The following is a 16,714-nucleotide window of genomic DNA, read 5'->3' on the forward strand; positions in this document are numbered from 1 at the left end:
GCCTGAATAAATGAATTATCCAGAGACATCATTCGAGTTAGCATCCAAGTATGCATATGAGTTCGCGCAGTACAAGGGAATTCCTACTTTTCTCAAACTAAGCGGAGCAGGTGACTTGTTGGTGCAATGTGGGTCCGTTTTAACAACAGAAAATTGCCTGTCATAGTCCCGTCAAACCTCTGCTTGTGATTTAGATAGCCAGAATGATGACTGATAGAATAGGCAAGAGCCAACAGCAAATACAATTCGAGGAGCGGAATCTGGATCTGATGTTAAGATCTTGATTCTTTCTTAAGCTTAGCTTAATGGAAAGAGGCATACAATTCAATGAATATTTCAATGTGACTCCCGTATTAACCATCTGATGCATTACTAATGTCAGAATTCATTTTTGAATGGTGCGTAAAAGAATGTTCTTACATTACGGACTTGGTCTTACCTTTTTGCCCAACTATTAGAGCGTGAGAATTTGTATCAATTAGAATAGAAAGAAAAATTCAATCAGCATTTTGAAAGGCCTCAATAGTAGATACTGACGTAGCCTATTTAGCTATCAAAGAGAAAACCGCAACTAGCTTAGATTCTGCTGACTCAGATCAGATGCTGGTGGTCTAACTTGAATGGAATATCCCGAACAAGACGAAAGTGTCGATTGACTAAGAAGCTGGGCGTGCCGGTTTGAGGGCCTACATCGACTAGGCCTCCCGTTGCCCTCAGTTAGCGGGGGAAGCGATCTATCTTAAACAAGAATATTGGCAGGGAATGATATTGAATGTGAATGAGTGATATGGGAAGAAGGGAGAATTTCTTGTACGTATGATATGGGGTCGAGATCCGTTATTAATGAATGTCTCTTCTGGCCGCTTCTTTTGAGGATTGCCCTTCTTAAGGAGATTGCTGCCTTCCTCGTTCAGTGCTCCCTCTCAATCAATGCCCGGGAATTGAACTATGATAAATGGATTTCAAGAATACATAGATCTGGAGATAGGCCATTTAGATAGACCGATTCCAATATCAAATAGCGTCCCGCAAACTACCGGGAAGCCGACTACATAGGTAGGGGTCGTGCTGACATGCTTGACTTTTGGTCCGCTAGCTGAGCCATAAAGACTTCTTCATTCAACGGATTGAATTCATTCATTCATTCACTGGCTTGACTCTCTAAGAAGGTCGATCCAAAGCCATTGCTTGAAGCGATTTCCTTGACCGAAGTCTGCAACCGAAGCGGGCACACAACCAACTGGAAGTCAAAGTCAGGATGGTGGTCGATTATTCTATTAATCAGTAGGAATCCGCTTCTCCATCCCCTTCCTACAAAACCGCTTATTTGATTCTGCTCTCTCTTATATAAGTTCATTTCTGATTCACTTCTTCCCATTCGTTCCGAGTAGAAAAAGTCTGATTATTTCTTTGCAAGCATTACGGAAGATTCGTTAGCTAATTCAATTCATCGTACCTCTGGGCACTTTACTGAGTAACGTAGGAAGTGAGTTAGTCAGTCAGTAGCTTGAGTGAGGGAAGACAGGAACGAGATCAGAGAGAAAGATGAGTTTGATTCATCAAATAGAAAGTCTTATTGGTAGAACGCTTCAGTTGAAGGGTCTCGTATCGAAGAACTTGTTGGGATCGAAGAACATCCTGAGCATAGGCTCGTCAGAGGGAAATGAATAGATGAGCTCCACTTCGTCTTGCTTCTTTGTTGGCTTTCTAGCCTTGCGTTAGCGAGCTAATTCCAATTTCCTTAAGAAGGGCGTCTAACACCTCAAACAGGTATAGGTAATTCCAGGAATTACAATGCTCAGACTTCACAAACCAAGGGTAAGGAAGTCTCCCCAATATCAATGCTCAACAACTGGACAAACAGCCCTACACAGAGCTAGGCATGCCGCTGGGCGTGGTATACAAGATAGCATGACGCAAAGGAATTATTCCGAATACAGAATCGAAAGCCTTAAGAACAAAGCTTGAGGAAGACTGTGACTTCTCCAAAGAAAGGGCACAAGACTGATGTGTGTAGAACTCTCAGAAGAGTGGTCCAGGATCTCATAAATAATGGATCAATAATTCCACCATCACCTAACTAAGTCAAGTGTTACTGCGAATCCATTTCCTAAGCACGAGGCTACCTCGAAGATGATGATGAGATGGACTATACCTACCTATAACCAATCCTGAAGAAAGGAAGTAGAAAGGGTAGATGGAACAGCCCTCGGGGAAATTGAACAATAAGGTGTTCTACACTGCACAACCTCATGCGAGCATACCATAGGAATCCATCATTCCAACGGGATGGGGTTTAGATGTTGAAGAACAAGACCGTCAGAAGGAAGATATGGACATAGACATGGACTGGGATGAATTTACTGACGCCATGACCACTGGGATTTCTTCATAGACGAAATGGACTTAGATGACTTACCAGCACCTAGTGACAATGATTGTATGGTGCTTGACCTCAACGACTTTATTGAGGAAGACTGCATCAATGTCATCACTAGAAATAGAAGGCAGTACCCATCGCAAAAATCAAGCTTGATCCAACGCCAGAAAGAAGAGGATCTTATCCTCAAACAACTAAACTAAAAAAGACTCAAGCTAATATCTCGATCTGGAGTCTTATACAGTCCTCATACCAACCATCGCCAAGCCCCTTGAGTAAAGCACACAATCAGTGCCAAGTACCTAGTAAGACTTCGCCAGAAACATTGGTGGCAACATTGATGAATGCTACCAGACAGCCGCCACTTCATTGACAAAGACCTTGCCTCAGGTAGAAGTTCTCACTTCAAGGCACTGTACATTAGAGTAATGGCTTGTGGAAAACCCTACAAAGAAAGTCAAATGGTACTCAAAGACAATGGCTCAGCTTTGAATGTCTGTCCATTAAAGGTTGCAACTGAGGCTTGAGGCATCTTCTTTCACTCCTTCTGACCTGATTGTTCAGTCGAGAATACCAAAAAAGAGGTCTTAGGTGTAGCCACCTTGGATGTGAGCATTGGACCGCATGATCGGGAGAGCATGAAAATTCTTTGCTCAGACTACTTTGACTTTACAGTACTCAATTTCATCGAGCCTGCATGTTTGAATCTGTTACTTGGCAGACTGTGGTTGCACCAAACAAAAGGGGGGTCAGGCCATCCTCTATGCACCTGAAACAAGAATTCCCCCTCGGAACTTCCTTCGGTGGTAACCAGGGATTTGCATGGAAAACATGGCAAGGTCAATAATGCCCCCCAGTACTATAAATCCAACCCGAGGCTTCTTTTGCCGCATTATCTTTATCCGGGTTTGATTTCGACACAGTTCAGGTTTTTGACCATTTGGATAGTAAGGAGCTCATTGGTCTTTACTTTGACCCATATGCAAATCACGTAGTGACTAACATCATGAGGAAGATTGATTACTTCCCATGCTTGGGGTTAGGGAAGAATCAGCAAGGCATAACAGAAATACCAGAATACCCAACCTCTATACGGGAAAGGATACGCTCCTTTGAAGGAAGATCAAAGGGAGCGAGAGGAAAGAATCCAAAGTTGAGTCTTGGCCAAAAAGAATGGAATGGCCAGACTTTTGATTGGAAAATGAGCCCCTACTTCAAAACCCTTAACAGTTACTTTGTCAAGGGGCAGATTTCCTTTTTGTGGCTTTCCTGAGCCTTGGTATTGCCCTACTACTTAAAAGAGAATGTCGGGGTTTGATTTCAATCTTCTTCGATACCAGCCTCAAGCTAGAAGACTGTGAGCCGATGCAGCTGATGGAAAATGATTGGGAAGAGAACATGGACTCTCTTTGAGAATGTTTATGTCCTTGAAGATGGAGATGAAATTGAGCCAATAGGGTTGATTCGGTCTTCCACTCCAGAATCGGTACCTCGCAGAAGAGTCCAGACCTATGCATCTAGAGTCAGAACCAGAGTCCGAGTCTGAAACCGAGTCAGAGTGTCTAAGTCCAACTCTTCCTTGTATCAGTCTGAGTCTGATAGTGAATCTCCTTTAAAGAGGTAACCTCTTCCTTTTACCCTTTCTTTGAACAAGGGGTCTCAGTAAGCAAATATTGGGTGGGCTACAGCCTCTTTCTTTTCTTTTTCGAACAAGCTACAGCTTTTGAATCGAAGTCAGGTCACTCTTTCTAAAGAGAATCAAATCTGATTATGAGAATGAAATCTTCTCCGGGATTCTCTTTTCTAAGTGCCTTCAAGCGCTTACTCAATGCCAAACCAATGAAAAGAGTCCTAGTCCACCACAACTGAATGCGTACTTTTCTAGTTAGCCCGCCGACAGAGAAGGAAAGGAAAGCAAAATGACTTGCTTCAACTGAAGAAAGGAATGTCCCATGACTCAGGCATTCACTTGCTGCGGATTCGGCCATAAGAACTGACTCGGCGATAGCGAGGTTTGAAATTAGTCTTTGTTTAATTGATCTTGCCCTTTCATTTCAAGTAGTGCTTGAGAGAGGAAATGGCAAAGCCAAGAACCAAGCTGATTGAATGAAAGCTAACAATTTCATTGCCTCACAGCCTGAATGCCTGCTTCCAGCTCTGAACCTGGATGACTGAATTTCCTGTGCCCTATTCACTCTCTTCCTTCTCATTCATTGATCTAAAACAACTCTTGCTTGAAAGGACAATTGAATTAATAAGGTGCTCCAACTCAAAACATAACGTTCCTTTCGCAACGCAAGGCTGATATCTTTCATAGCAACCAAGGATGGGTTCGATCCATTAGTTCTTCTCTATGGCTTCTTTTTCTATTTAGTAGAAAGCCTGGTTTAAGGTGTCCCCATTTTCTTCATACTCGATAGAAGGGCCGATAAAGGCCAGTCGGCGATACGACTATTTATTCACAAAATTGCCACTTCTGTGTTAAGAGTGGGCCGATAAAGGCCAGTCGGCGATACGACTATTTATTCACAAAATTGCCACTTCTGTGTTAAGAGTTATATTCCGCGAAAGCTTCTTCTCCAGATTCCACAAGTAAAGGTTTCAGATCATTAGGCTTTGCCCAACCCCCCCTCAGGGATCGCGGAGTCAGGTAGATCAACAACTTGTACATATCTCCTGGAAAAAAAATATCCCATCACTAAACCTCATAATATCCCATCCGAGGTCTTAGCCGAGACTTTGCTTTACGCCCTTTGGTCTTTCATTTTTCATTTTAGTCAAATGTCTCCGGTGCAAGGCTATCTTTCTTTCATTCCAATTTTCCATGATTGACATTTCTCTGTATTCTATTGTGCTCAGCGAACGGATAAAGCCTAGGATGGGAAGTCGCGTCTCTTTCGGAGTTGAATCGGGAATCCTACTCGAAATCAGAATCGAATCACGCGCTCTCAGAGAAGAAAGACTCCAATAGCCACCTAGTATGAAAAGTTGGTAAAGCCGTCCTGTACTACATTCGTAAGCCTTCCATGTATTGCATTCGTTCGTTAGGGAATGTTAGCCCCTATTGGAACTCCAATCAGGGTAATTTGACTTCTACGTACAAGTGGACCAGCCAGTCCGTCCGTCTGGTAATTGATTCCGTATTCAAGGTCGTCCTAGCTTTCCAATTTCTTTGTCCTAACAGCGTTCAAAGCCCTTGCTTTAGATTCATTTTTAAGTGTATTAGTGTATAGTGTATAAAAAATTTGCTTCCGTCTTTTGTGTAATCAGATTCTACTTGATTTGATTTGCCAAGGAAGAACGAAAAGGATTCTTGCAAGCTGGCAAACTTGAGCTTTTTCTTCCTTCCATGTTGCTTTTCTATCCAGGATCTAGCCGGATTCGCAGCTGATGCCAACAACGCTCTGGCTGCAGGTCGCTTTAGGTTTCATTCCAACTCCTCAGTGTGTTGCAAGGGTGATACGCTTCGGGAGAGGTCCCCAAAGAAAGATCCGATCTGTCCTCTAGACTGCGCTTTCGCATACCCAGAAGAGATTTGAATGAAGACTCTTTCTAGAAAGGATGGATGCGCCAGTCTCTCTCATACCTAACAAAGGTACTGCCAGGTCGCTTTGGCACCTGATGCTAGATTAGACGACTTTATAGACAGTCCAATGTTTATATGAACATGGCACGAACCAAAAGTGGATGTGACAACTTGGAAGTTTGGTATCATATTCCGTATATTCGATTGGTTTGTCGAGCAATCAGGACCTTCGTGTTCTGGTTGGCCAGGTAGAGTCGTCTAGTGATAAGTCCTTGGGAGGAGATTGATCCTCTCTGAATAGACTATCAGACTATAAGAATTTATAGAAGGAGATGCCCCCAATGCGGTAATAGCCTGTAGAGACCTTCAAAATAGGTGAACTTGCTAGAATGCTGTTTAATAAATATCAGTAACTGGCTTAAAAAGCTCTATCCCCTACGTCAGCTGGCTGAAAAAGCAATTTCTCCGAGGGAAATTGAAACAAGTCCCAACCACGAGGCTTTGCCGCGAGAGTTTCGACATTAGTGATTTGCTCTGAATTCGGCCTATAAACCAAGGCAAATAGCCCATAAAACATATGAATCCGACTGATCGGACCGAACTGCCATTGAAATCCATTTAGCTAGTTAAGCTAACAAGAAAGAAATAGATTTGAAATCGAGTTTGAAGGCCCGTGAGTACTGGAACTGGTACGGTAGGGATGGTGCAAGATGGTTCCGTCTTGTATCCTGGCAGAAGATCCCCGCAAGCAGCATTTCTTTCCTCGGTAAGGCCCATGGAATCCCTCTTATTAGGTATTTTTGATACCATTACTATGACAACAATAAACAAAGAAGAGGAATTCTTAGTCAGATTTCAGTAATGAAATTCAAAGATATAGATAGTCAAAACAGTCTCGGTCTAGAGTCTTTATACGTTATACGGATACAAAAGTATAGAATCGTCTACTTATACTGGGTAGAGACACTTGGAAGCATCCTAAGGAAAATCCCATGATAGAGAGCGGGCAGCGCTGGGAAATCTAACTCTTATCAATGCCGTTCACTAGCTGTACTTGTCGCAAGGGGCCAAAAACCGCTCATATCAGGTGCAAAGTATAAGGAAAGAGCATAGACTGACCTCAATAATGTTCGCAATCAGACAGACGATCCGGATCGAAATAATACCCGATATCAAATTCATCAACGCTGGCAAAAGCACTTGAAGAGCAATTGTCCAATCGCGAGGCTTCCCGCGAGAAGGGTTTTTGTTTTCGCTTTCCTTTTGAGTCTATTAGCTGCAACAAGGGCTTTAGAACCTCCTTTCCTCTCCTCCTTCGAGTGAAGGGACTATACAACCTCCCTTTATCAATCAGAGCAGAATCTTTAGTGGTTGGTTCTCTGCCTTCCTATTCTAAGAAGTATAAGATCTTACCTGCCGAACTAATCCCAACGGAACAGATCAAGCCTTCTTGGTTCGCCTTTGTATTGATATGGCACAATAGTGTTGAAGGGAATCTATTCTCTATATGAGATGCGACTGGGATCGATAATTGATCCGAGAGAATTATACTAGCTTGAATGAAGCAGGAATAGTTCCAATGGCACTTATCCGGATTCCTAATGGATTGATTCCATCAAAGGGGATAGTCTCGCATAGGTCATTTTCTACGTGTTGTATTTCGTTTACAACTTCAGCGAGCGCACCAGTTGGTCAAGTGCTTCCTTTCCTCTATAAAGTGTTCTCCCTCTTCTGTGAAGTTAAGGGACCCGACTCTTCCTTGAAACTAGAACAAAGGGAGTTTCACTTAGAACGAAGGGTGAAAATCCTGCCTTGCTTGCCTTTCCTTCTAGTCTGGTGTGCTTCTTTGGTTGCCGGGTCAAACTTGCAATTGTAATTCTTCTTTCGCGCTACCTCCTGCTTCTACAGAAGATCGATTGGTGGGAACCAAAGACGATCGATTCTTTATTCCCCAAAGGGAGTTGTTGCCGACCCATCATAAAGATAATCAAGATATCCCAGGACGGATTCATGACTAGCGCGAAAGCATCGAGAATGTAGAATTTCTTTCTTAAGGCCGGCCAACTAATGCCTTTTCCCGTCTTTGATTCGAGAGGATTGAAAAAGCTCACCATGGCTCACGAACTCCAACTACAAACTCAGAACTACAACTCCCTTCTCTATCTCACTTCTCTATTTCACTCTCAGGCCAGATTGAATGAATTCAGGAATGCATTTTCTTTTCTTTTAGCTATTGTATCTTCAGCCAGGTCTGGAAGGTATTCAATTGCTAGAGTGGCTAGCCTTGGCTTAATAGCTCAAGATGAATGACTCGATTGATACTGATAAGGAGAGGGTAGGGAGTTATTCTTTAAGGGCCTTCGCCAGCAGTTGCTGTCTTAGGATTGAGATCGATAGGAAGAGGTATGAGATCACTCTTTCTAAGTGAGATACAAAGTTTTCCGATAAGAGGAGTGAAGGAAGGCTTCAAGTCTATCTATACAGCCTAGTATCGCATACTCTAAACTTGAAAGGAAAGAGAGGCCTTTCTCCGATCATGCCTTATCCATCCATGTCATTCCTCGCCTTCGAGCTCACGTTTACGTTCTAAAGATAGATTCTCCCTAAAGGAGTCTAATCCCAACCCATTTCCATTTCTCCCATCAAGCAAGCATTAGAGGTTGTCAAAGCCTGTTTTTCAGTAAGAAAGCTTAGGAAAGAAAGAAAGAAAGCAGGACTAGTGAAAGGAAGCACTATTGACTTTAGCAAGAGTCTTGAAAGCAGTAGTCTTTTAAGTCAGTTTCTTGGCAGGAACCTAACCTAATCAAAAGCATTAGTCCTCCGGTTTCAAGGGCTAATTTTCGATAGCGGTCCAGGCGTGCAATTGTTTAGCCTTTTAGAGTTGCCCCCAAGGATCTTTCTAGTTGCTTCTTTCCTGTAAAAAGTATACTCGGTTCGGAGTGAGCTTGCATATGGTTGTAATAAGTAAAGAGAACAACCATTGATTGAGAAAGGAATTTCTACTACAACTTTGTTGCTTCGGTTTAGCAGTCCGCGTTAGCAAGCAGTCCAACTATGGCTATGTAAAACCTTATGCAACTGTTTTCAGTAGTACGCCTAGAAAAAACCAATATCTTTTTTCCTAAGCTAAGAGTGAAAAGGTATTGGTACAAAGATCTTAGCCTTTCAAAAGAGATGTGCGAACGCTAGTCCTGACTTGAGTTGAGTAGTCATCAATAGAAAGATACAAAAAAACATAAAGGAATGCTTAGATTCACTCTGGTATACGCTCCAAAGCCAAGCTTGACGAAGGGAACGGAAGGTGATTTTGATGCCTCACACAGGCAATTTCGCTAGGCTCAGCAAATAAGACAGGATTGAACTAAGAGAACGACTATTCCTATCATCAAGAAAGTAGGCTCCATCAATGAATTACTTGACCCTGAATAACCTTAAAGAGCATCCTTTAAAGCGGGGGTGCCGGGCTCAACTACTTAACTAGTACGGAGCAATGTCCCTATGCTATCTTCGTCTCCCTTTACTTAGTCTTTGTCTTTTCTTTCCTTGATTCTCGTCCTTGGTCCTTCTTTCTCTTCTTGCTCAAGATGGTCGATTGCTGCTGTCGACTACCTATGCCTGCCCGCTTCTTGCTCGACTATCTTTTTGCGCTCCGTCGAATTCCTATTTTCCTTCATCCTATTAGAATCCAAGAGAGAAATTGGAGAGGAGAGAGCGAGACTGTAAAGGTAAAGAAAGGATAGGTGAACCCGAGTTCAAGAGTGAAATCAGGAGAATTAATCTTTCTTCTTCTTTTCTTACTGTTCAATCTGGTGAATGAATCTTCAGTCTTTGTTTACAGTTCGTTTAAAAAAAGAGCTACTGAACCTATTTACCGAGTTCCTGAAGTAGTGAAGGAGAATGAATCTTGAGTCTTGACTTTCAACACTTTCAGGGGCAGATTCAGGTTTTCTCTTTCGTCTTTCCTTGAAACACTTTCAGGTACAGGGTCAGGATCAGATCAAGAATGAATCTTCCTGTTCTGTCGAATGAATAAAAGGAGTGAAAGCAAGCAAGAAAGGAGAAGATCAAGAATGAATAGGGGAAGGAGTTAAGGTTTCGTCTTCCTGTTCCGGATAATTCTTCTTGAGTATTGCTTTCATTTCGTCTTAGTTTACCAGGAAAGAAGAAATAGGGTCAGGATCAAGAATCAATCAATAGGTTCAGTAGTTTACTGTGAAAGAAAGGGGCAGTTCAGTCTCATTCATCTGTCGTTTCGTCTTTCCTTCTGGTTCCAGTTCAGGTTTTGTTTTCGGTTTCGTCTTTCAAAGCAGTTAATTCATTGATTATAGAATAGTAAAGGAGAATTAATCTTGCTTTCGGCTTTCAAACACTGTAAAGGTTCAGGAGTTAAGTCTCATTCATCTTTAGTCTTTCCTCTCCCTTCTTTCTTTCAAGGTTCAGTAGTGAAGTTAATCTTTCTTCTTTCATTACTGTTCTATCTCATTCATTTGATTCTTCTTTGATCGACTCTCCCCTCCCTTCAAACAAAGACTGTAAAAAAAGGAGTTCAGTCTCTTTCCACTCCCTGATTTCCTTCCTGATTTCCTTCCTGGTCAGTCGAATGAATCTTCAGTCTCCCTATTTCACTGTAAACTCGAATGAATCGAGAGTTGAGTCTTTACAGTGAAAGAAGTAGAGGTTCAGGGGAAAGTTTTCTCTTTCGTCTTTGTTTACAGTTCAAGAATAAATAGGTTCAGGGGAGAAGCTGATAGTGATAGTTTACTAGGTTCAGGGTCAGGATCAAGAAGAAATGGGTGTTCCGGAGCTTGACCTTTCATCCAGCCTATCTATTTCCCTTGTTCAAGAGTTCAATCTGTCGAATAAGGAGTTGAGGATTGACTTATGAATTACCTCTAACCCTAAATACCTAAAAAATATCCCTAAAAATAGACAGAAGATAGAATTTCTAAATAAATGGTCTTAATAGGAAAAAGAGTGTTTGAGGGTGAAGGATAATTAATCGGAAAGGTGCGAAGCAGTGAGACCGATCCTTGTTTACCTCCTTCAATCCGGGAAAATGGCCCTAAATACCGGGAAAATGTACGAAAATATCCCAAAAAATAGACAGAGGATAGCATTTTATCCAAAAAAATAGACAGAGGATAGAAAAAATAATCAATGGTCCGTCATAGGAAAAGAAATAGGAGTTTTTGTCTTTGTTTTCTCTCCCTCCCTTCATTCATTCTCTATCGGTTAAGGAGTTCAATTTCATTCTTCTTTCGTCTTGACTGACTGTTCAATCAAAGACCTATTACCTTGTCTTGTTCAATGACCTCAAAATTAGGGTGAAATGAACTAAAAAAATAGGGATTTTATCCAAAAAAAAAAAAAAAATAGATAGAGGATAGCATTTTAAAAGAAATGGTCCTTACAGGAGAATGAAGAAAGAAAGAGTCTTGTCTCCCTTCCCTGAAAAGACTGTAAACTCTCATTAATCTTGTCTGAGTCTTCTTCCTTCTTTCTTTGATTTACTCGACTGTAAAGTTGCTAATTAATTTCTTCTCCCTTCACTATCTCTTTCATCTTTTTTTCTAGGTAACATAGGTTCAGGTCAGCTAATAGAGTAGAGGTTCAGGTTCAGGTTCCGGAGCTCAGCTACTTTACCCACAGGTTCAGTCTCATTCTTCTTTCATCTCATTCATCGTCTTAGTTTACAGTGAATAAATAGGAAAAGGAGTGAGCCCTTGTTTACTGTTCAAGAAGAAATAGGTTGAGTCGAATGAATCTTTCATTCCCTTACACTGGTAAAGTTTCATTCTTCTTGAGTCTTTCCTTGAAACACTTTCAGGAGGTAATCAAAGCCTATTTACCAAAGAAGGGACAAGTTCAGGAGTGAAGGAGAGAAGCAGAGGTTGGTTCAGGAAAGAGCTACTTTTACCTCCATAAGGTAAGCAAGGTAATATTGGAAAAGGAATCTTGAGTCTTGACTTCCGACAATGAATAGGTGAAAGAAGAAATAGGTTCCGGTGATTGAGCTTGACCTAATTCTCATCCAGCCTGTTCAGTCTCATTCATCGAGAGTTGAGGATTGACTTTCTCTTTGTCTCTGCCTTTTACCGAGTTCCATCTGTCGAATCTTGAGTTCAGTCTTTCCTTCAGGTTTAGTAGCTAATTCATTTACTCTTTCCTTCCTGTTCACTCTCATTCATCTTGTCTTCGTCTTCTTTCTTCTTTCAAACACTGTAATATCGGTTCAGGAAGTAGCTCATGTCATATGGGTTCAGTCTCTTTACTTACCTTGTTCAATCTGGTTCAGGAGAAAGACTAAGGATAGGTTGTTCAGTAGTTCAGTCTCATTCATCTTTCTTACAGTCGAGTAAAAGAGTGAAATCCGGAAAAGGAGTTAAGTCTCATTCATCTTTCTTTCATTTGTTGAGTCTTGAAGAGAATCAAATTCAATCAAAGCAAAGATTCAAAACCGAGGTTACAGTTTAATCTGGTGAAGAATAATTAAGTAAGAGAAAAGGGGCGAAGCTGTGAGACCGACAGGTTTAGGGGTGAAGCTGTGAGACAAAGGAGAGGGGCGAAGCTGTGAGACGAGTTTACCTCCAGAAATAAGGGAAGGGAAAGAAAAGAGATGAATCTTTCTTCTTCTTTTACAGTTCAATCCGTCTGGTTCAGTAGCGAAGGGAAGTCGAATGAGTGAAATCAGTAGGATCAGTCTAATGAGTCTGACAGTGAATGAGAATTCTTGTTGAGTTGAGTATTTCCTTGAGTCTTGACTTAATAGTTAATTACCTCGGCCAAAAATAACCAAAAAAATAGACAAAGGATAGAATTTTCAAAGAAATGGTCCTTAAAGGATCATGAATAAGGGAAGGGGTATTTATCTTTGTTTACATGTTTGAAGAAATAGGGTCAGGAGTGAAGGGAATATAGGTTCAGGGGAAGGTTCATCAGTAATAGTCCTGTTCTGTTCTGTCTAATTCTTCTTTCGTTTCGTCTTTCCTTTCAACACTTTTAGGTTCAGTAGTTCACTCTCATTCATAAGGAGTCTCCCTTCTCTTTTCCTTCTTTCTTTCACTATAAAGTCTATTTTAAGCTTTAGTTTCTTTCATCTTTCCTTTCAGCACTTTCAGGTTCAGTAGTTCACTCTCATTCATAAGGTAAATGGGTGAAGTAGCTAATTCATTTACTCTTTCTTTCACTGTTCAGTCTAATTCTTCTTTCGTTTCGTCTCCCTTCAAAGACTGTAAACTCTCATTCATCTGGCTTTCGTCTTTCTCTTTTTCTTTTACCATTGTAATTTAAAGGTGAAGTAGCTCAGGTCATAGAGGTTCTGGTTCTAGTTCCGGAGTTCACTCTCATTCATTTTTCTTTCTTCTCCCTTCTGTCTATTTCACTTTTGACTGTTGGATCTTTCAATGCACTGTTATATCCTTTCTTTCTCGTCCTGATACTCGAGTGAGGAACCCTGCGACGCTTGGGGGGCCTGAACCTTCCTTTATACACTGGGAGTTTTTTAAGGGACTCTGACTTATTGTTTTCTTGCACCAGGGATCATTAATCGCCATAATGCCCAGAGCAAGCCAAAGCCAGGCCAACCTACGCCTTTTCCTCACCGTCACTGCCATCTCACGACTTGGATTCGAACCAATGAAGCTACTTTCCCTTTAGTAGATCGGGAGTGGGTCTGTCGTCCTCCTCATTATAGTCCTCCTAAAATCAATAGCATTTCGTCGGAATAGATCCTGTCTTTTCACCTTAGTAGTCCTATGCATAGTTAGTATTATAGCGCCAATCATGGCTACTAATAAAATCAGACTAGAAACCAAAAACCAGACGGAATAGTAGGTATAAAGTAAATTGCCCAATGTTTCCAAATTAGTCCAACTGCGTACCTTTCCGACATAAACCGTATATCTCAGAGAGGTCGTATTTCTTTGGGTTGTTAGTAATGAAATGGTTTCATTATCTAAAATGAAGAACATTTCCCACCAAAAGATCAGTCCAATAATACCACTCACTGGTAAATAGCGCAAGACTGATTCGTGAATCTCCGCTATTTGAATATGGAACATCATAACAATGAATAGGAATGAAACGGCTATAGCTCCTATATGAACTACTGGGAAGATCATAGCGAAGAAGTCGAGACCTAACAAAAGAAGTAAACCTGAAGTGTTGCGAAAGACTGGGATGGGAAACAAAACGGAATGTACTGGATTTTTAGCACGTACAACCATCAAACCAGAGACCAAAGCTGGGCTCGACAAAACGGGAAGTATCATGGTACGTCGTCCTTCCCTGAAATGGAACTTTCATGCTAAAGCAAGAACTAGCAAGAAAGTGGATCTATTATGACCAGCGCGGTTGTTCGTATTTCATTTTCTTCTTCCAAGTCAAGCCCTTCTTAGAAAGCACTCACTGAGTTACTTACGGAATCTCAAATCTCTCTCGACGCTAAGAATTTGTTATGTTTCCAGGTCGATCAGAGGTTCGGCTTGCTTCTCCCCCACCTTTTAGCGTTATGGGCCCCTGAAAGAAGAAAGAAACCCGAAAGAAAAAAGAAAGAAGAGAAATTCGGCCATCTTTCCCGAGAGAGGCCGTCTTCTCTCAGGCCATCTGATACTGATAGTCGACTGCTCTATAACGGGCTTCCCCGTTCGTTCCCTGGGCTCTGCTCGCTCATATATGCTCCGATCTTGCAAGTAATAATAGACAAACTCTCTTTTCTTTCCTTGTCTGCATTAAGATTGAAAACTTGTTGTCAAAAGGCAATCAATCAAATGGAAATAGTGAATCAAGATCTAGATGGACCCCTATCTTTATCTCTATCCATGGGGATACCGCTACATATGGATAGAAATCGATCTATGAATCGATCTAGACGAGACTCGAGATGGATAGATATGTCCGATCGAGCCGATCTTTATATGTTTTGGCCACATCCGTTTCCACTTCGAAGAGGAAGGTTTGGATCTTTCAATCTTATGTCGTGAGGGATGTGCCCTATCTTAGGTCCATAAGATACCACAGCTTTTAGTGTTCTATGATTCACCTCCGAATAATGAGTAGGTAGTTCGATCCTTTTGATTTTGCTCTTCATAGTAAACTGATGGGGGGATGCGGAGCAATAGGTCAAATTACTATATCAAGAAGAGTTGTAAACTATAGGACTGATTCTTCGAGTAGGAAGATTTCGGTTTTTCTCCTTCCTTCTATTCGATAAGAATAGGGATTGAACATGATATAAATTCCTTTTCATTCTATTGTGCTCAGCGAAGGAACTGCCTAAGCATACTTTATCTGATCCAAACTTCTTTCTTCTTTCTAAGTTTGATTCTTGCATAGAAGAATGCAACTGTTGCAAAAACCGAGATTTTAGTAGTAGGCGGCATCCCCTCTGAGTTTTGAGTAGGTGGAACCATTCTGTTTTAGTTCTTTTCCACATTCTTACCGGGTGATCCACGAATTTGCCTATGATTTTTTCAACTGAGATTTCGATATAGAAAGATCTCCTTATTTCTTCACCGTGGATTCTCGCGTCATTTTCTTGAAAAGATATTAGATCACCGTGGGACACTTTAAAATGAGTAATGGGGACATTCCTTTATTCACACAAACCCTTCGATGACTTATCGGCTGCCTTGCTTGAGAAAGAGTTGAACTAAAATGGAGACGAACCGAAATAACGTCCGATCTTGTTTCTGGATTGAGTGGAAAAGGGATATAAGAAGTTCGTTCTCTTCCTCTGTGCATCTCTGTGATGGGTAAATCCCCATGAAAAGGGGCAACTTTCGTGTAGTTTGTGATTGTATGTAACTGTTAAGATTTTCTCTCGGATAAATCTTTCTCTTAATAGATCTCCTTTTGTTTCTCAATTTTCGGAGAATGCGGCGTTGTATTATTGTAAGTTCTCTGTTCCGAACATTTCCTAAAAGTAGACGACAAGTTTGAAATCTTAATGCATGCAAGGCATATCTTGTTGAATCCGTTTTTTTTGCCACATCACGTATAACGGGAATCGAACTCCCTCTGCAGCTGTCAGGCGTATGGAGAACCTTCGAGATACTTCGGCAACTTTTTAGGAGTTGGTTTTGCCTTGCCCCTTTCTCTAATAATCAGGTATCTTTATGCCATCCTTCAGTGCACAGGACCACACTTCTGTTTTCCACAACCTATACAAGGGGGTGGTAATGCATAGTGATCTCCCGCCAGCTGTCTTCTCTTTTTAAACCTATCACTGAACTTCGTTCGAGAGATCTGATCTCATCGGATCTCACCAGGGCGGGAGAAGGGGAAGGAAGGGATGGGTGATCCGGGAACAGCAACGGGAGAGGGCTCGTAGCCCCCCCCCCCCCCCCCCCCCCCCCCCNAGGGCTCGTAGCCCCCCCTCTCCCTCTTCCTCACGCCTATTTGTTCTCCCGGCCTCGGAGAGATGCGAAACTCTTCTTTTTTAATAAAAAGATAATAGGGCCATGATACATTTCGGAATATTGTTGTAAAGGAATAGACTCTTTTCGTCCCCGCCTGCCTGAGGACTTATGTGTATGTTTTGGAATAGGGATGTTCGCCTTTTGTAACAAGTAGACCCATGATACGGACTAATAGATGTTCATACTCTTACCCGAAAGTCAGATATCTATATCATAGTTGGCCAGTCTCCCACGACTTCTCGCTTTTCATGAATGTCTCTCCCCCTCCGCTTATGTGAGTTTGACCCGCCTTTGACTCCCCTTGCTTCTGACTCCCTATGAGCCGTTTGACGACCTGACTTTTTCGAAGGGTCGGCGGGACATGGGAGCCTCAGCTCATGCAACGGTTTA

General features: G+C 41.7%; 1 long non-coding RNA gene across 1 annotated transcript; it reads left to right on the forward strand.

Annotated features, from left to right (window-relative positions):
• Positions 1 to 1,249: 1,249 nt before the first annotated feature.
• On the forward strand, positions 1,250 to 16,714 carry LOC111466186. Its single transcript, XR_002714340.1, has 3 exons — positions 1,250 to 1,261; positions 4,706 to 4,710; positions 16,647 to 16,714. It is a non-coding gene; the product is annotated as an uncharacterized LOC111466186 (long non-coding RNA).

The sequence above is a fragment of the Cucurbita maxima genome, unplaced genomic scaffold, assembly GCF_002738345.1.
Source record: "Cucurbita maxima cultivar Rimu unplaced genomic scaffold, Cmax_1.0 Cma_Scf00030, whole genome shotgun sequence".
In the NCBI taxonomy this organism is placed as follows: Eukaryota; Viridiplantae; Streptophyta; class Magnoliopsida; order Cucurbitales; family Cucurbitaceae; genus Cucurbita; species Cucurbita maxima.